At 46.8% G+C, this 20,773-nt stretch overlaps 1 long non-coding RNA gene across 1 annotated transcript in view; it reads right to left on the bottom strand.

The window, feature by feature from the left end:
• Positions 1-3,493: 3,493 nt before the first annotated feature.
• Positions 3,494-20,773, bottom strand: part of LOC148776378 (uncharacterized) — a 99,482-nt gene continuing 82,202 nt past the window's right edge. The window contains exon 3 of the long non-coding RNA XR_016038504.1: positions 3,494-3,658. This is a non-coding gene — a long non-coding RNA (uncharacterized LOC148776378). The remainder of the gene's footprint in view (positions 3,659-20,773) is intronic.

The following is a 20,773-nucleotide window of genomic DNA, read 5'->3' as shown; positions in this document are numbered from 1 at the left end:
CGAGGAAGTAACGATGGCCAGGGGGCTGTCCATTCCAATACTTCTATACACACCCTACCTTGCAGATTCTTCTAAAATATGTGTGTATTTAATGTGGACCTAAAAAGTCAATGCTGCGGCCTCAGCCCCGTTCACACCTTGATGCAGTCTGTAAAGGAAAAGGCAGCAGTAAAATTAAAATTGTTAACTTCCCAACACTGCTTTTTGTTGCTTTATGTTTGACATAACTGACCAAATGGGACATGCTCGCTTTTAATGTGGCTTTATTTATTTTTCTTACACTATTTCCTTAGCACTTTTTCTTCTCACATGGCACATTAATACATAATTCAGAGCTTTTATGCCTCCCTGCGCTGCCAGCATGATTTCTTGTGCTATTGAGCTGCTCTATTTATGAGCAAATGGCCAAAATGTCTTTGATTATTCATTTTGGGGGGCAGTTTTTTAGAAGCTGCTGGGAATTTTAACCCCTAAATCCCAAATCGCTTTTCTCCATTTCAGAGACGTGTGTAAGCTCTGGCCCTGGCAGTGTCAGTCTGTCTCCTTCTGGGCCGTCCTGCTATCTCTCTGAACGCCAACCTTGGTGAGCTGACAGGGTGATGACCCCCATGATGGGGGCACAGACGTCTCATGGGCATCACACCCAGATTCTCCCGGGCTTTCACCCCCTCAAGTCTTCACAACCATTTTCTTAGTCTGTTTACACACATTTGTCCCCTGATTTTGGTGCTAACTTCTACCATTTGGGACACCATCTTGCTGGCTGGGGTCTTGGGAAATTCCTGAGAAATCCCAGGAAATCTGAAGCTGAGCCCTCTTCCCCAACTCCTGCCCCCAGCACTCAGCATCCCATGTCTCTCTGCATCTCTCAAAGGCAGCACCAAGCCTCCTTCCAAACTTCTGGGATGAGAGAATCCTGTCAGCAGCAGAGTAAGATTATGCAGCTTAACTATAAGATCTAGGGGCCAGAAGGGGCTTTGGAGATCATCAGTCTTTTTTTCTAGATGAGGAAGCAGAGAAATCAGGCTACGTGCAAAGGTCAGTGAGAGTGGGTGATGAGTGCTTGCCTTGACCTGGAGCCCTTGTCTTCCAGAATGTGGTCCTTCCGCTCCCATCCCCGTGGACTTTCTCAGTTGTGTGTGTGTGTGTGTGTGTGTGTGTGTGTGTCTGCTCAGCTCGTCCAGGACCAGGGCTCAGCCTGCGCGTAAGTATGTGCCCACTGAGTGCCCGGCCAGACTCTCTGGGTCTCTTCTGAAGGCTTTTTCCCTTTTGCACAAGACTCTCCACAGTTAGAAAAGGGGCAAGAGAAAGGCAAGGAAGGAGGAATGACAAGGATGAGGGCGGAAACTGCCCGGAAGCGTTCCCGTTTCCGTCTCTTGCTCTCCTGTCTTGGCTGCTTTATTCCCCGCGCTGGGCACTCTCACACCTGTCGGTTGCAGACACTCCATCCTCCTTGGCAAGAGGCCCTGGGTGGAGCCAGCCACAGCACCGCCCCGGGGAAGGGGGCAGCAGAGAGGGATTCATGTGGAGACAAACGCGGGAAGAGCAGGTGAAGCCCTTGACAGCCAGGTCCTGAGCGCCTCTGCCCTTCCAGCGCATCCTGGTGACTCCTTTCCTTCCTCTCCGCCTCCACCCCTTCCCTCCCTCCCTCCTTCCAGCCTTCCTTGTCTGTACATCCTTCCATTTCTGTCTTTGTATTTTTCTTTTCTTTTTCCCTTCCTTCCTTTCCCTTTCCTTTTTTGCCAGAACCGAAGCAGCCAACAATCCTTAGCATCTCACGGAGTCTTGAACTAACACATGTCATTCACTCATCATTTACGTACCTTTCCATGCATCCATCACTTAACGATGTGTCCACAGGCTCCAGGCTGGAGTCCGGGGCTACAGAGGGTAATGAAACCCTGCTCCCACCCCGAGCCGAGCTTGAATGTTTACACTCAACCCTGTCAGGCCAGCCCTGCCCTGCAAACCTGAAGTGGGCAGATCAGACTAGTCCAGTCATCCATCCAAGCCACCTTCCAATCACGCTCTGTGGGCCGCCTTGCTCAGAACAGTGCAGAAGATCATAGAACCACACTCCCAGCTGCCAAGGCGTTGAGTATTTCCATGCCCCCACCTTCCCCTGTGGTCCCAGGGGTGCCATCGCTTAAGCTGCTGGAGACAGAGACCAACTCTGACCTTTGCCTGCCAAAACAGCACTTGTTCCAAAGTATGTGATCGAGTTTATAAAGCTGTGACTTTTTCCAGAAGTAAGAACAGCTGACGAATGACGCAGTCCTTACTCTGTGCCGGGCGCTGTGATCAGCCCCTCTTAGGAATCGATCCGTTTAAACCTCACGCCAGTCCTGTGAGTTCAGTGTTTGACTTTTCCTGTTATGGACTGAATTGTGTTCACAAAATCCATATACTGGAGCCCCATTCACCAAAGTGACTGTATTTTAAGGTGGGCCTTTAGGGAGGTGATTAGGGTCCAAAGAGGTCAGGAGGGTGGGATCTGATCTAACAGGAGCGGTGTCCTTACAAGAAGAGGAAGAGACCCAGAGGTCTCTATCCCTCTCTCACACAGAGGAAGGGTCCCATGAGAACACAACAAGAAGGTGGTCGTCTGTGAGCCAGGAAGGGCAGTCTCACCAGAAACGAACCTCACAACACATTGATCTTGGACATCTGGCCTCCAGAACAGAGAGAAAATAAATTAATACCATTGTATTTTTGTTACACAGCCCTACCAAACACCAAAGAATTGATGCTTTTCGGTTGTGGTGCTGGAGAAGACTCTTGAGAGTCCCTTGGACTGCAAGGAGATCCAACCAGTCCATCCCAAAGGAAATCAACCCTGAATAGTCATTGGAAGGACTGATGCTGAAGCTGAAGCTCCAATACTTGGGCCACCTGAAGCGAAGAACTGACTCACTGGAAAAAACCATGATGCTGGGAAAGATTGAGGGCAGGAGGAAAAGCAGGCAACAGAGAATGAGATGGTTGGATGATATCACTGACTCAATGAACATGAGTTTGAGCAAACTCCAGGAGACAGTGAAGGACAGGAGCCTGGTTGCTACAGTCCATGGGTCGCAGAGAGCTGGACATGACTGAGGGACTGAAGAGCAGAGGACATTTTCTACTCTATGCTCACTATAGTATGTCTGCTATACATTAGTGTGCCTTCAAATATCACAACTTTTGAGCAGCATAAAATACAACCCAAGAACGGTGGACCACTCACGGCCCTGGATCTAAACGGCAGAGCTCTCAGTCTAAACGCACAGACACCTCCAGAAGTAAACAAGTACCAAACCATGGAGAAAAATAAGTTCTATCCTCATGTGTGGTAAGCACACAAAACTCCTTGAATCTCTTCATATATACACAGAAACCTTTAGTGAACAAGCTGTCAATTTTTATTTACAATTTTTTTTTAACTGAAACAAATTCCTTTTCAGTTCAGAACTAGACAGATAAGACCACAAGGGGAAGGCTTTGCAGGTGGATCCAGGGGCCACGTCTACTTTCACAAGACTCTTGAGTTTCCAGTGCCTACCTCTACAGATGGCAGATCTGGTTATTTAGGTTGACAGCCCTTATCACCTTCAGATTCCAATGGCAAAGGATCGGTCCCCAGCAAAATGATGGAAGCTGAGATCTCAGGCAGCAAAATCTAAAACAAAGCCAAAAATCCCAGCCATGAGTGAATGTTTGCTGAATAATGCTGCCTTTGACAGCCCCTAGAAGCAGGTTGATTTTTTACAATAAGTGACCCCAACATGAATGAGCTTGGGTGTCTGCCTAAGAACTTGAAAACTCAGTTTCTGAAATTTCAGCATCACAGCTTGGTTTTGCAACCATTCAGAGACCCTTTCCCCATCTCTACAGGGGAATAAAGCGATCTTTGTTTAATTTTCACGCTGCTAACCAACGAGGGCCTCTCTCTATTTTGCCCTATTCAGCACTAGGTATATAGCTCTGCCGAGAATAAGGTGCACCCCATGGAGCTCGAATCAGGAGGGCAGTTCCGTTTTCATGCCTTTCAGTGTTTCAAAAGCACAGTTTCCATTTATTACACAATTTATGTTGCATATCCTCTATACCTGGATTTCAACCATCTGACTATTTCTAATATGGCCCAAAATGATCTGCTGCCACTTACTTCACTCTTACCTTACAATCTTTAAGAACCCCTTGTGCTGTGATAAGTACGATTTAGCAACACCTGCATCAAAAACACACACTTCCAAGAATTTGCAACCGTGTCATAAAGTTTTACCCGTAACCAAGGGAGTGAAAACTGTTTTCTATCCAATGTCTTGGACTGAGAACAGTCTAAGAGAAAGCACTCGCTGCTTCCAGTGATTTGTGTCAACTGGTGAGACCAAACCAACTCTGCAACTCTGGTATTGGGATCCAGGGTGGCAGAGATCTTCTTGAGATTGACCCTGAGAGGGTCACCTAATGGACCTCAGTGGGGGCAGATGTGTGCTTTTATTTTGCCCACACTGCATGGCATGTTGGGTCCTTTGTTCCCTGACCAGGGATTGAACCCAAGCTCCCTGCATTGGGAATAAGGAGTCTTAACCACTGGACCATCAGACATGAGCTTTTTTGCATCTGACTGAAAAGGGGAGACACTTACACAGGTGTTCCAAAGCAAGACAGAACTGCAGAAAACTTTCCTAACAGATTATGGAAAAGAATCTCAATGCCTGAAACAAACCTGCAGATAAGCTTCCTTGCAACTTAAAAAACTCTGATGTTCTTGTGCTGGGTAATGTAGACAACTTGCTAGGTAATACAGTTTTGAAGCAAAATCCTGATATGTGTAAAGGCGTATGAGGGGAGAGATACAGAGAAAACAGAAGAGAAATTACAATAGAAACATGACCTCCACATTAAGGCAGCATCACAAAGGAAAAGTCCTCACAGTCGAATAAAATATACACCTTTCTTCCCAAATTCTCAGTTCCTGGCTTAAAGGAAGGCTTGAATTGTCAGTTTGATATTGGAAGCAAGGCCGAAGCATAGGCTTAAAGTGAAAAGATGATATGAAAATTCAGCATCCACACACCCAGTAGTTGAAAGAAAGAGCACACACAAGCCTTCTTCCTTTTCATTAATTTTATCAATCGCTGTAGTCCTTGACACCCATAAAAAGTCAGAGATATTCTTCTATCAGAGATAGACTCTCCGCTTCTCAAGCATCTAATGAAGTTAAATAGGCATCATAATGGCATCAGTTCAGTTCAGTTCAGTTCAGTCGCTCAGTCGTGTCCGACTCTTTGCGACCCCATGAATCACAGCACACCAGGCCTCCCTGTCCATCACCAATTCCCGGAGTTCACTCAAACTCATGTCCATCAAGTCGGTGATGCCATTCAGGCATCTCATTCTCTGTCGTCCCCTTCTCTTCCTGCCCCCAATCCCTCCCAGCATCAGACTCTTTTCCAGTGAGTCAGCTCATCCCATGACGTGGCCAAAGTATTGGAGTTTCAGCTTTAGCATCAGTCCTTCCAATGAACACCCAGGATTGATCTCCTTTAGAATGGACTGGTTGGATCTCCCTGCAGTCCAAGGGACTCTCTAGAGTCTTCTCCAGCACCACAGTTCAAAAGCATCAATTCTTTGGCACTCAGCTTTCTTCACAGTCCAACTCTCACATCCATACATGATCACTGGAAAAACCATAGCCTTGACTAGATGGACCTTGGTTAGCAAAGTAATGTCTCTGCTTTTTAATATACTATCTAGGTTGGTCATAACTTTCCTTCCAAGGAGTAAGCGTCTTTTAATTTCATGGCTGCAGTCAGCATCTGCAGTGATTTTGGAACCCAAAAAAATAAAGTCTGACACTGTTTCCACTGTTTTTCCATCTATTTCCCATGAAGTGATGGGACCAGATGCCATGATCTTCGTTTTCTGAATATTGAGCTTCAAGCCAACCTTTTCACCCTCCTCTTTCACTTTCATCAAGAGGCTTTTGAGTTCCTCTTCACTTTCTGCCATAAGGGTGGTTTCATCTGCATATCTGAGGTTATTGATATTTCTCCCAGCAATCTTGATTCCAGCCTGTGCTTCTTCCAGCCCAGCGTTCCTCATGATGTGCTCTGCATATAAGTTAAATAAGCAGGGTGACAATATACAACCTTGACATACTCCTTTTCCTATTTGGAACCAGTCTGTTGTTCCATGTACAGTTCTGACTATTGCTTCCTGACCTGCATACAGGTTTCTCAAGAGAAGGGAATGGCAAACCACTTCAGTATACTTGCCTTGAGAACCCCATGAACAGTATCATAATGGCATGGAAGCTCTCAACTCAAAAGCTGATACTACATAAGTGTAGGATACTTTCTGGGCTTCCCAGGTGGCTCAGTGGGCAAAGAATCCACCTGCAAAGCAGGAGACTTGGGTTCAATTCTTGGGTCAGGAAGACCCCCTGGAGGAGGACATGGCAACCCACTCCGGTACTCTTGCCTGGAGAATTCCATGGACAGAGGAGTCTGACGTGTTACAGTCCATGGGGTCGCAAAGAGTTGGACATGACTGAGCGGCTTAGCATGCATGCAGAGTACTTTCTACTCAAGCATGTGGAGGAAATGGTGTGAAAAAAGGGTCATTCAGACTTTCTACGAAGCACAGTAATTGAGACAGTGTGGTATTGGTGAAAGAATACCCAAGTGCATAAATGGAACAGAATACAGAGCCCAGAAATAGAAGCACCTGAATATAATCAACAGACTTTCCGTTAAGGAGCAGAACTCATAAAATGGAGCAAAGAGAGTTTCTTCAGCAAATGATGCTGGAACGACTAGGCATCAGCATGTAAAAAAAAAAAAAAGAATCTAGACAGACTTTATGCCCTTCCCAGAAGTTAACTTAAACTTGGGATCTGCTATGGGTCATAGACAGATAGCATCACTGGCTCAATGGACATGAGTTTGAGCAAACTCCAGGAGACTGGGAAGGACAGGGAAGCCAGGCATGCTGCAGTCCATGGGGCCATGCAGAGTCAGACATGACTGAGCAACTGAACAACAGCATGGGTCATGGACCTAACTGTAAACTGCAAAACTACAAAACTCCTAGAAGATAATATAGGAGAAAGCCTAGAAGGCTTTAGGCATCGTGACAACTTTTCAAACTCAACACCAAAGGAACTATCCGTGAAAGAAAGAATAAATGAGTTGGATTTCATTAAAATTTAAAACTTCTGCTCTGTGAAAGACAACGTCAAAAGCAGAGAAGATAAGTTGTGGATGGGGAGAAAATGCTTGCAATACACACATCTCATAAAGGACTAATTCAAAATATACAAAGATTCCTAAGGTTCAACCGGAAGAAACAATCCAACTGAAAAATGGACCAAAGACCTTAATAGACACCTCACCAGAAAAGATATACAGGTTGCAAATATGCTTATGAACAAATGTCCCACAGCATATGGCATCAGAGAAATGCAAACTGAAACAAAATGATATCACTACACACCTATTGGAAGGACCTGAATCTGAAACACTGACCACAGCAAATTCTGGCAAAGGTGTGGAGCCACGGGAACTCCCATTCATTGCTGGTGGGAATGCAAAACAGTGCCATCTCTTCGGAAGACAGTTTGGCTATTTATTACAAAACTAAACGCATTTGTACCCTGTGATCTAGCAATTGTGCTCTCTCTCTCTCTCTCAGTCGCTCAGTTGTGTCCGACTCTCCGCGACCCCATGAATCACAGCACACCAGGCCTCCCTGTCCATCACCAACTCGCGGAGTACACTCAAAGTCATGTCCACAGAGTCGGTGATGCCATCCAGCCATCTCATTCTCGGTCGTCCCCTTCTCCTCCCGCCCCCAACCTTTCCCAGCATCAGAGTCTTTTCCAGTGAGTCAACTCGTCGCATGAGGTGGCCAAAGTATTGCAGTTTCAGCTTTAGCATCAGTCCCTCCAATGAACACCCAGGATTGATCTCCTTTAGAATGGACTGGTTGGATCTCCTTGCAGTATAAGGGACTCTCAAGAGTCTTCTCCAACACCACAGTTCAAAAGCATCGGTTCTTCGGCGATCAGCTGCTACTTGTTATTTATTGAAAGGAGTTTAAGACTTGCATGGTTGTTGCTAAGCCAAGTCTGACTCTTTGCAATCCCCTGGGTTGAAACAAGCCACGTTTCCCTGTCTTTTGCTATCTCCTGGAGTTTGTTCACATTCACGTCCATTGGGTTGGGGATGCCATCCGACCATCTCATCCTGTCACCCCTTCTCCCCTTGCCCTCCATCTTTCCCAGCATCAGCATCTTTTCTAATGAGTCTGCTCTTTGCATCAGGAGGCCAAAGACCTGGCGCTTCAGCTTCAGCTTCAGCATCAGTCCTTCCAGTGAACATTCAGGGTTGGTCTCCTTTAGAATTCATTGGTCTGATCTCCTTGAAGGCCAAAGGACTCTCAAGAGGTTTCTCCAAACCACAAGACTTGTGTGCACACACAGAATAAATTGTTACCCAGATGTTCACAGAAACGTTACTCATAATTGCCAAAACTGGAAGATATCCTTTAGAAGGTCAGTGGATAAATAATATACTGTGGTGGGGCTTCCCTGGTGGCTCAGAGGTTAAAGCGTCTGCCTCCAAAACGGGAGACCCGGGTTCAATCCCTGGGTCGGGAAGATCCCCTGGAGAAGGAAATGGTAACCCACTCCAGTATTCTTGCCTGGAGAATCCCATGGACGGAGAAGCCTGGTAGGCTACAGTCCACGGGGTCGCAAAGAGTCGGACACGACTGAGCGACGGAACAGAATGGAACGGGATCCAGATGATGGTACATAACTTAGCGCTAAAAGAAATGATACATCAAACCATGAAGAAAGAAAACAAACACAGAGGAAACTTAAGTACATATTACTAAGTGAAAGAAGCCAGTATGAAAGTTCTGTGTACAGTGTGACTCCTGTATAGTCTATCGTAGACACCTGCATAGTCTATGTACTATACGACACTCTGGAAAAGTCTAAACCGTGGGGTCTAAGAAGATCAGTAGCTGCCCCGGGATTGGATGGGACAGAGAAGGAGGAGTGGGTGGGGCACACAAGTGTGTCAGGGCAGTAAAACTACTCTGCATGATTCTGTGATGATGGATACAGGGCATGGTACACGTTTCCACAGAACATACAACACCGAGCAGGAACTATGGGCTCCGGGTGATTGTGACGGGTCAGTGTGACTGCATCAGTTGTAACAAGTGCACCTTCTGGTTGACGATGCTGATTATGGATGAGACTGTGCATAGGTGGCCGGCAGTGGGCTCCGGGAAGGGGTACGGCGAGCACGGGGAAGGTGGTGGGGAAAGAGGGAAGGCGTCAGAGCAGGGAGGAAGGAGATAATGTACCAATGATGAAGAAAAAAATAATGGCAGAAACCATGATAAAATCTCAGTAAACGGAATGTACGAGAAAAACGGTGATAGAAAGATAACCTTAGCCATTTCAGTAGAGACTTACTCTGTGGAAACTAGAAATACTGCACACAAGAGTCGAGGTGACCGAGGAGAGGGGTCACCTCACCCTGAGGCTGCATCATTACTCGAGTCATCCGGGGCTGGTGAAAATGGCCAGCTCCCAAGTATTCGCTTCTGCCTCAAGGCCTGGGGCTTTTTCTGCCTTCCTGGGAGGGGCTCAGCTTCCTTCCCGGCCCAGAAAATCAGGACACTCCCTTTATTGTTCCAGCTCACTACCTGCCTATGTCAGCTGGAGCCAGGGAGTTCCGAGCTTCACCATGCCCTCACTGCCTTTCAGACCTCACTTAATCAAGCTGAAGGCTCAGAACTTAAATGTGGAAGGAAGCAGAGAACATTCTGGGTCACTGGTAGAATATGACCAAGGTGACCAGTTATGAAGCTAAATGTCAAAAGACTCTATAGGATAAACTTAAAAGGAGTGTGTCTGTGAGAGAGACAGCCTGGGTACCAGACTCCATTGAGGTGATGACTGGAGCAGCTCTGGGCCATGATGGGGTCTTGGCCACAGACAATGAGAAATGAGCAGACATACATTGTAGAGGAAGGGCTGTCAGAACTTGGTGCCACTGGGTTTGGAGGTTTTATTCCTTGCTTGACTTTTTTTGCTGGGGAGGGAGGAAAGAATTTGTACAATAAGTATTGCAGAGAAAGATTTTCTTAGAACCAACCTCTGACCTAATTTTAAAAACTGCAGGCAGATCTACTCTGGTCATCAGGAGAAAAATTCCTGGTCCTACATGCTCATACTCTTCCACAGCGTTCCTCAATCAACACAACACCCTGACAAGCCAAGTTCCTATCAGTGTGAGTAAACTAAAGAGCAGGTGTGGCCCAGAAGAGAAGTGATTATTGACAGGTCTAGACCACGGATTGGCAGTCCAACATACGAGCCCCCAACAGCATATGGACCGATTTCCAGAATTAGTCCTCACAAAGGGCGCCTTCTTCCCCGATCCCATGCCCAGCTGCCATGTTAGTGAGCATGCCCTTTCCCCTGGCAGATAGTGAGCAGCTGATGGCCCACTGTGGCTCTGGAAGCAACAAAGAACAAGACAGAGATGAGTTCAGCTAATACACTGTCCACCACCAAAAGGGATCACCTTGGACCTGTCACTATGACTTTGACTTAGTCAAGATGGCTAGAACCACCAGCTCTTCTGAATATTATCTTTGCTGTCAGTGATATCAGTGGACACAGATATTCTAGACCTAACATCCTAGTTGGTCCAAGACTGAGCGGTTTCCTGGATGTGGGACTTTCAGTGCAAACACTGTGATCTTTCTGCACAAACCAGAAGAGCTGATCACCTTACATATCAAATAGAAAAGCTGGAAAAGGGGGTATACCCTTAAAGTTTTCAATTTTGCTTAAGTTTTCCAACTCACTTCAATTGATTAAACTTAAACATTTACATCTTCCAGCTTTCTGGAAACTTTAAGATCCAGAGTTAATTCTCTTGAGCCCAGGTGGTCAGAAGAACTACTGAAATAGAATTCTTGGCCCAATGCTTGGGCCACGTCAGCAATCCTGAGAGGAACAGAGCTTGGTACAGACAAATCAAAGATGGCTAGTCTGAATTAAGAAGAAAATTTGTTGTTTTTTTTCTATTTTGAGATATGAAGATGTATTATTTTCAGGTTTCCACCTTTCCAGGTTGCTAATGTTGGCTACTCAGATTCTTGGAGTGAATTGTTTCAATGAATAAAATGATGTGTTTGGGTAATCCAATTGTTTTTCAGGAAATAGATCATTCTAGAGCTTGAAAACAGTGTGACTAAATATTCAGTCACAGAGGATAGAAGCCACACGGCAGGGGTCTGTTGACTCTGCAGAGGCCGTGATCCATGTCCAGGCAGCGCCCAGGGAAGGTGCCTTGAGCCCTTTCCCTTTAGACAGCCTGAGAGTGGCTCCAAGGGATGAGAGGCTGCCCGGGTTACCCTGAATCCCAGAAGCAGACCACAGCGGATGCTGCAGACACCAAACGGCAACAACCCCAAAGATGTGTGGCATGCTGATCGCTTGGAGGACTAATGGTGTTGCTGAGACACAAAACAACTTTTTTCTAATAAAACAATTCAACCAATGAGTAGTGTCACAAGTCTGGACTAGCTCCCAAGCTGTCAGACTAGAACCATCATTGATCCTTTGGGAGGTCCAGCCTCACCGAGGGAAGGCCCAGATTTAGACTGAGTCCTGCTCCTGCAGTCCCCACTCCCCCAAGCTCCAGCCCATCTCCTAAGTCAGCTACTCCCTCGGGGAGTGAAGAAACAGCTCTGTGTATCTATTTCTAACGTTAGAAACTGAGTCATGCTCTATTTTAAAGAGTTTCATCACGTCCATCAAAGAAAAGGAATCTGCCTCTGTGAAACCTAAGAGGAGATTGGGAGAATAAACAAAGTCTTACTGAATCAAAGCCTTAGAAAAGCAGAACCAACAGGGCTGTCGTGAAGAATCTGTGCTCATGCTGATTTATCATTTGGAGCTGTGACTCCCATGCCCCCTCCAGCCATGTGCCCTTCCACTCACCCGCTGGTCAGGGCTCAGATTGCAGCTGAAGGCTGCAGGATGGAAAACGGACTCAGAGACAACGGTCTTGTGAAACAAAAGGTGACTATCAGGTGACTGCCGTTGGCAGATGCTTGTTGTCCATGGACAGCAGAGGTGGCATCCTGAGAGCTCAGTAGAGATGCAGACCCTCCGACTCCCAGCTTCTCCACCAGTCACTCCTATAGGTGTCAGCACTGGACAAGCACTGGACAGGAAAGGAGACTGAGGGTCCCAGACCGAAATCCACTACACCATGGACGTCACCCGGCAACACGGCTACGTCACTGGCTCAGCCGATGGCAAAGAGCCATTTATCTGCCAAGCAGTCATTTAGGTGAATGTGTTCAGAAGCCTTGCTTTCACAAATGCTCCCAACCAAGAAGGTTGTGGCTCAGGATTTACTTAGCAGTTCAGTTCAGTTCAGTCGCTCAGTCATGTCCGACTCTTTGCAACCCCATGAATCACAGCACGCCAGGCCTCCCTGTCCATCACCAACTCCCAGAGTTCACTCAAACTCATGTCCACAGAGTCGGTGATGCCATCCAGCCATCTCATTCTCTGTCGTCCCCTTCTCCTCCCGCCCCCAATCCTTCCCAGCATCAGAGTCTTTTCCAGTGAGTCAACTCATCGCATGAGGTGGCCAAAGTATTGCAGTTTCAGCTTTAGCATCAGTCCTTCCAATGAACACCCAGGATTGATCTCCTTTAGAATGGGCTGGTTGGATCTCCTTGCAGTCCAAGGGACTCTCAAGAATCTTCTCCAGCACCACAGTTCAAAAGCATCAATTTTTGGCAATCGGCTTTCTTCACAGTCCAACTCTCACATCCATACATGACCACTGGAAAAACCATAGCCTTAACTAGATGGACCTTTGTTGGTACATTTGGTTAATTCAAGTCTTAAGTACTGGAAGAAATTCTATTTAAACCAGGATGTCAGAGGTGACAGAAAAAGGCAGGGCCAATTCTTCCTTAGACCACAGAAACCCAAGGACATAATCACCTCTCCATTCCGAGAGCAACACTAGAGCGCAACCTTTGTTTATCGCATTTGTCTTGGAAAAGCACTCTTAATGTTCATTCCCTTTATTGACTGGTAACCAGGGAATTATTTGAAAATGACTCATAATGACTGTTTTGATCTCTATGAGTAACCAGATTTCCAGTCCTTCTTCAATCATCCCCCAAATCTGGTGACATACTCTCAGACTGGCTCCTTCGACCTGATGGTGCGGCTGGACTCCCAGAGCCTCACCAGTCCTTTACACCATCAGATCCTGTGTGTCCCCCATCCCTGGCCATCCCCAGGTAAGGGAGCTCAGCAGAGCTGCAGTGGAAGAGAGGCTACACATTCTTAGGAACATATTTACACTTGCTCTCATTTAAACTGTGCAAATTCGAGCATCTATCTGCCTTCCTGCCGTTTAACCTTGAGAAGAAAATGATTTCAATGAAATAAAGATATCTATTGTTCATAGTTGCGATGAATTGTTTCTCCCATTAAGAAGAGTTACTTTAAACAGTTCATCATAACTCTGTCTTCTGGCTGTTAGTGGAATATTAACGTCCTCGCCTTTTCTGTAAATTGCAGAACTCAGTGGGCAATTTTCCTGAATGAAAATAAGCAAAATTTCTCTAGGATTTACATCTTTCTCTTCTCTCTATATTTCCGTGTACATCCTTTAGTGTCTTCCTTTAAAAAGAAGAAGAGCCAGAGCAACGGCCGTAAATAACCTATTTCAGCCAAAGCGAGAGGCGGGCACGTTGCGTCCTGTTCCCACGATACACAGCCCACATCAGTCTTTCTGAAAACGGGTTTCTGAAAACGGGGGCGCTTCACCTGTTTGAGACACATTTTGCTGCACTCTGAGTGATGTGTGTGCTTTTTATGTTTATGAAACTACCATCCAGCGAAAAATAGCAGCCTAATATTTTGACGTGAAGGTCATCTGAAAGTTTTACGGCCTGCAAGCCTGATCCGTTTCGTTGATAGAAAGCTCTTTCCGGGCCCTTCCAGATGGCCCTGCCCGCTCAACTTTCTCCGAGTCTGGCATTTCGGCCTCCTCCCTCTCTGCCTCCGCCCACCAGACTAACGACCAGCTCATTAAGGCTGTCCTCGTGAATTATATTACAGCATTAAGAAAAGCTTTGGGATGAATGTCCGGTGTCAGTGGGTGATGGGGGTGGGGACCGGGAATAGGAAAGGGGTGGGGGGTGGGGGTCACCAACTCTGTCCGCTGGCCCCGGAGCTAGTACCATCCTTCCCGGTGCCATACACGGAAAAGTTATGAATGTTTCAGCTGCCGTGAAGTTCGGACTGATGGAAGCCCGTCTTGGGAGTCGCTGGTTGCCAGGAGCTCCTCGCCTTTGCAGGAACACAAATTCTCCCGAAGGCAACGTTGCACACGCGTGTGTGGCTGGACGCCCTCCCGTCATCGGGGAAGGTGGCAGAGAGAAGGGGGCTCACGGGGGACCCTGCGGGCATCCAGGCAGGACAGAGCAGGACATGCGTGACTTTTCTGCTGAGGTGACCACACCCTGCTGTTCTATCTCTCTCTTAAAAAAAAACCCACACCTGCATTTACAGTTTTCGCTACTTGCCTATCTGATTCTTTGGGGTGTTCCAGAGGACAAAACAAGATACCCCCGTTTTCCTTCGACCTTCAGGACACAGAAACCATTGCTGCCCTGAGAACAAAGATGGCCTTTTACGCTTGGCTTCTCCGCAGCAGAGCATTAACAGGAACAAAAGGACGCAGACAGCCACTCCAGACCAAATCAGATCCTACAACCACGTCGAAAACCGAATTACAGGAGAGCAAAGTGCAGCACTACATTTTAAAATGCCAAATGTATTTTAAAGGGCTCGGGTTTCCCTTTGCTCTTGCATTCAGAATTGTCGGTGATAGGAACACAAGGGGACTGTTTTCTTATTCCAGTAATAGCCCGAATTTCATTCTCAAGTCTTCTATTTACTACATCTGTCAAGAAAAAGAAATAAATAAATAAAAAGAAGAGAAAAAGAAAACACCAAGCTTTTAAATCACATCACAAGCATCTGGCTTTTTTTTTTTTTTTTTGCTTATAATTATACTGATGCTGTTTCTCTGTATTTAGCATCCCTAAGCACCATCAGCTGAGCGGTCCAGCCAGCTGAGCGGCCACACACAGGGGCCACTTCAGCCCCTAATGAGAGACAATCAACTGGCAGTTGAAGTATGCAGCTAATTAATTATCATATTTGGCAAAGAACCTTATGTAGCTAAGCATATAATAGAGATGATGAATATCACTCCATCTATAGATGTTAAAACTTTTTTTTTTGCATTAAGTGATGTTTTCCTCAGACAAGGCAATAGCAGAAATTCACATCAGAAGGAAAATGATTTATTTCATCAGTAATGCTCACCCTATCAGATTCATTACCTCTAAGCAAGTGTAAATCTATGTTCAGCTGGAGCTGACATTCCCACGCAGCTCCTCAAACCTTTTTAGGCAGCAGTGGTAATTTTAATCTTGTCTTCAAAAAAAGAGTCCGGCACGGCACAGAGGAACCACATCTGCAGATTCTGCAGATCTGTAGATTTAGGGCCGTCAATGGCAGGACACCTCACCACCAGCCGCCAGCTGCCTTCCCCATTCAAAGGGCACACTCCACATAGGGCTTCTCTAAACATGATACTTCTTTACTCTTCCTATTTTTCTTTGATAACACCATGCATAATGCAAGAACTTATAGATTGATGATAGGAGAAACAAATTTTAAATGTAGCAAGGGATGTGTCTGAATCTTGGGCCAAGAAAGAGGGTATAAAAATAGATCAACGGGAGAACTTATTACTTTAGCCACACATTAATTCATCCATATGGTCCTGGGAAGAACTGCATTTTCTGTAAATATCCAAATGATAAAGATACATCCAACTGCATGCTTAAAATACTTGTAATGCAACCTTTTCTAAGAAAATGGTGTGTGTGTGTGCGAGCGTGTACACCCAGTCATGTTGGACACTTCGCAACCCCAGGGACTGTAACCCACAAAGCTCCTCTGTCCATGGGGTTCTCCAGGCAAGAATACTGGAGTGGGCAGCCATTTCCTTCTCCAGGGGATCTTTCTGACCCAGGGATCAAACTCACATCTCTTGCATCTCCTGCATTGGCAGGCAGATTCTTTACCACTGTGCCATCTGTGAAGTGCAAGGAAATAGATCAGATAATAAAATTATATTAGAATAAAAGATAAATAAAACTTAAAAGATAACTGAAGTATAAATAAATAAAATAATAAAATAAAAGATAATAAAATTAAACACATGGAGAAACAACCATTCACCCTGCAACAGGCAGTGATGATTCATTTGATCCTCACAATGACGTTAAAGTGTGGGCACTGTTGCCACTTTACAGATGGGACTCTTGAGGCCTAAGAAGGCTAAGTCACTGCCTGAGGTCACAGTGGAACGTGGGAGCCTGCCTGGGACTAGAGACCACAGTATTTTTTTTTAACTTTATGTTGTTGTAGTAAGAACACGTCACATGAGATCTCTCTCAACAGGTTCCTAAGTGGACATGATGTCAGTGTTGAGTGTAGGCACAGTGTGGTGCAAAGGATATTCAGAACTTATCCATCTTGCACAACTGACATATTATGCCCACAGACCAGCCCTCCTCGTTTCCCGCACCCCCTCCCGCTGCCCAACGTTCCACTCTTGGGTTCTCTAACTTCATCTAGTGTAAAGACCTCATATAAGTGGAATCAGACATTTGTCATTCTGTGACTGGCTTAAACCACTCCGCCTAATGTCCTGAAGGCTCATCCATGTTGTTGCATATTGTAGAACTGACTTCTTTTTTTATGGCCGAGTATAAGACTGAACTGAACTGAACTGATAAGCATCACTACGAACAAAGCTAGTGGAGGTGATGAAATTCCAGTTGAGCCATTTCAAATCTTGAAAGATGATGCTGTGAAAGTGATGCACTCAATATGCCAGCAAATTTGGAAAACTCAGCAGTGGCCACAGGACTGGAAAAGGTCAGTCTCCATTCCAATCCCAAAGAAAGGCAATGCCAAAGAATGCTCAAACTACCTCACAATTGCACTCATCTCACACGCTAGTAAAGTCATGCTCAAAATTCTCCAAGCCAGGCTTCAGCAATATGTGAACCGTGAACTCCCAGATGTTCAAGCAGGTTTTAGAAAAGGCAGAGGCACCAGAGATCAAATTGCCAATATCCACTGGATCATGGAGAAAGCAAGAGAGTTCCAGAAGAACATCTATTCCTGCTTCATTGACTATGCCAAAGGCTTTGACTGTGTGGATCACAATAAACTGTGGAAAATTCTGAAAGAGATGGGAATCCCAGACCACCTTACCTGCCTCTTGAGAAACCTGTATGCAGGTCAGGAAGCAACAGTCAGAACTGTACATGGAACAACAGACTGGTTCCAAATAGGAAAAGGAGTACGTCAAGGCTGTATATTGTCACCTTGCTTATTTAACTTATATGCAGAGTACATCACGAGGAACGCTGGGCTGGAAGAAGCACAAGCTGGAATCAAGATTGCTGCGAGAAATATCAATAACCTCAGATATGCAGATGACACCACCCTTATGGCAGAAAGTGAAGAAGAATTCAAAAGCCTCTTGATGAAAGTGAAAGAGGAGAGTGAAAAGTTTGGCTTGAAGCTCAACATTCAGAAAACAAAGATCATGGCATCTGGTCCCATCACTTCATGGGAAATAGATGGAAAAACAGTGGAAACAGTGTCAGACTTTATTTTTTTGGGTTCCAAAATCACTGCAGATGCTGATTGCAGCCAGGAAATTAAAAGACGCTTACTCCTTGGAAGGAAAGTTATGACCAACCTAGATAGTACATTACAAAGCAGAGACATTACTTTGCCAACCAAGGTCCGTCTAGTCAAGGTTATGGTTTTTCCTGTGGTCATGTATGGATGTGAGAGTTGGACTGTGAAGAAAGCTGATCACCGAAGAATTGATGCTTTTGAACTGTGGTGTTGGAGAAGACTCTTGAGAGTCCCTTGGACTGCAAGGAGATCCAACCAGTCCATTCTAAAGGAGATCAATCCTGGGTGTTCATTGGAAGGACTGATGCTAAAGCTGAAACTCCAATACTTTGGCCACCTCATGTGACGAGTTGACTCACTGGAAAAGACTCTGATGCTGGGAAAGGTTGGGGGTGGGAAGAGACGGGGACGACAGAGAATGAGATGGCTGGATGGCATCACCGACTCTGTGGACATGAGTTTGGGTGAACTCCGGGAGTTGGTGATGGACAGGGAGGCCTGGCATGCTGTGATTCATGGGGTCGCGGAGAGTCGGACACGACTGAGTGACTGAACTGAACTGAACTGAATATTCCATTGTATGTCTGCACTGCATCTTCTTTATCCAGTTATCTACTGATGGACACTTGAGCTGTTTCCATGTTCTGGCTACTGTAAATGATGCTGCAGTGAACCCAGGAGTGCAGGCATCACTTCGAGATCCTGATTTCAATTATTTGAAATAAATATCCAGAAATGGGATTGCTTGATTATATGGTAGCTCTAGTTTTTAGCCTTATATCATTTTCCAGGGCTTCCCAGGTGGCTCTAGTGGTAAAGAACCTGCCTGCCGATGCAGGTAGACATAAGAAATGCAGGTTCCATCCCTGGGTCAGGAAGATCCCCTGGAGGAGGGCAGAGCAACCCAGTCCAGTGTTCTTGTCTGGAGAATGCCATGGACAGAGGAACCTGGCGGGCTGCAGTCCCTAGGGTTGCACAGCGTCAAACATAAGGGACTTGGCATGTACACATATCATTTTCCATTTCGCATTCCCACCGACAGAGTACAGCGGTTCCCTTTTCTCCGCATCCTCGACAATGCTCGTCTTTGTTTTTTGATTTTGGACAGAAGTCATTCGAACCATTGTGAGATGTCCCTGGTGCCAACGGCCTCGGGTCACCCTAGGTGCCCAGCCTGTGTGCCCTTCCAACACCTGTAAGTGACTTGGTCACCAATGGCGTGTGCTGGACATTGGGTCAGGCAGACATGGGCCTGAACAAAAGTTAGACCTTATGAAGGAAAGTCAAAACCACAGTGGTTCGGTCCTCCGCGGAGCCTCACTTCAGGGTCTGAAGAGCAGAGAGAGGAGCTGGGTGCATGCACTCTGACAGCCCGAGCAAGACGCAAGGACAGACCCAGAGGACGGCATCTCCTCCGACGGAGAAATAAACAACGCAGGCCTCCTTCGCACGCCTGCCCGTCCCGGGACCCCGGCGGCCCGCCGGAGGCTTGGGTGGTTTGGGAGCGGGTGGCAGCGTGGTTTGGGGTGGGCATTTTCTGTTTGGCTGCTTCTTCCAGCCGACGGGAGTAACAAAGAGAAGGGACACGTGGCATCTCGCCTTTGAGAGCAGAGCGGGAGAGTGACAGCGCCCGCCCGGGGGAGGCACGGTATCTCCAGGCATCGCGCGCCCACCTATCAGCGCGCTGGCAGCTGGGGAGATACATTTAGATAAAGCAGCCGCCATCCCGATAACAAGCCCCGCAGATGTCAGGAGGCACAAAGGCCGCCAGTGATTGCCCCGCGCAGCCCGGCCCTCCTTTCTGCAGCACGCCAGCGCCCTTTCCTCTCCTCTTTCACACAGCGGAGCCTCCGGCAGGACTGATCCGCCTGCGGAAAAGGCCATTGTGCCTGAACACGTATTGTGTCATTTGCTAAATGGAGTTGATCAACATCTCTCCAATTCCTGCGCCGTGCTCTGCCCTCTTGGAGGGCGGCGGGTTCCTCTCCCAGCCAGGCCCGGGGCTGCGTGGCTCCCACCTCCCGCCCCAGCCCAGCAGCTCGTTTGCAGGCACAGCACCCCGGGGCTGGACAAACCTCAGACTGGAGCGGGCAGGGGCCTGGAGCCCAGCCCAGTCTGAGCAAACTGGACCCAAGCCTGGGGCCGGGGGGCGGGGCGGCTATGGACCCACAGATGTCAGGGGAGATGCTCGGGGCTAATAAACTGTTCTCCCTTCCCACTGAGCAGGGTGTCTTTCCTGGGCAAGGAACTACCTTTCAAGTCCCTTTGAAGCCCCATGAAAGGATGCGGAGGAGGGAAGGAGTGGGCGTGAATACCAACAGCAGCTCTAGCCCTGGTACATGACCCGGTCCAGCCCTCTCCTCCTCTCCTACCTGCTGGCCTGGACACCCACCATCCGAGCCGCCCTTGGATTTGCCCAGCACGTTGATGACTGTGCAGAGGCAAATACCCTGAGAAGGGGCTGCGAGGGAGAGAATAGCAAGTTCAACAGCCGCAGGTTTTTCTTATGTTAATGTTTGGCTCTGTCCTTTCAAGTATCCTACACAGCACACGGAGTTCACATGGAGTCATTCCAGATCTGTTTAGTGGAAACACACACCCTGCCTATCAAATGTTTGCTCATCCTTTGCTGGTTTTTATTGGTGCCCACCGAACTTGACATGAATTCCAGTGACGTGAGCACCTCTGAGGGGGATAAATTCTAATATGCGTTATTATTTTGCCTCTAATAGCTACGGGTAAATAATAGAACTCGGCCTCTCTTCTGGCCCACCGTGCTTTAAATAGTTGCTTTGGAGCAAAGACAAGAATTAGACATCAAAAAACTGCTTCAGAAGATTCCAGTGGTAAGAGGAGTGTACTCTAAAAAGAGAAAACAGCAATATACCAAGTGAATCAGCATGTAAAAGGTTCAAACAC

This window comes from Moschus berezovskii, chromosome 10, assembly GCF_049115385.1.
Source record: "Moschus berezovskii isolate FMDL1 chromosome 10, NW_MosBer_1.0, whole genome shotgun sequence".
NCBI lineage: Eukaryota > Metazoa > Chordata > Mammalia > Artiodactyla > Moschidae > Moschus > Moschus berezovskii.
The sequence above is the reverse complement of the archived record's forward strand: the minus strand, read 5'-3'. Positions and strand labels throughout refer to the sequence as shown.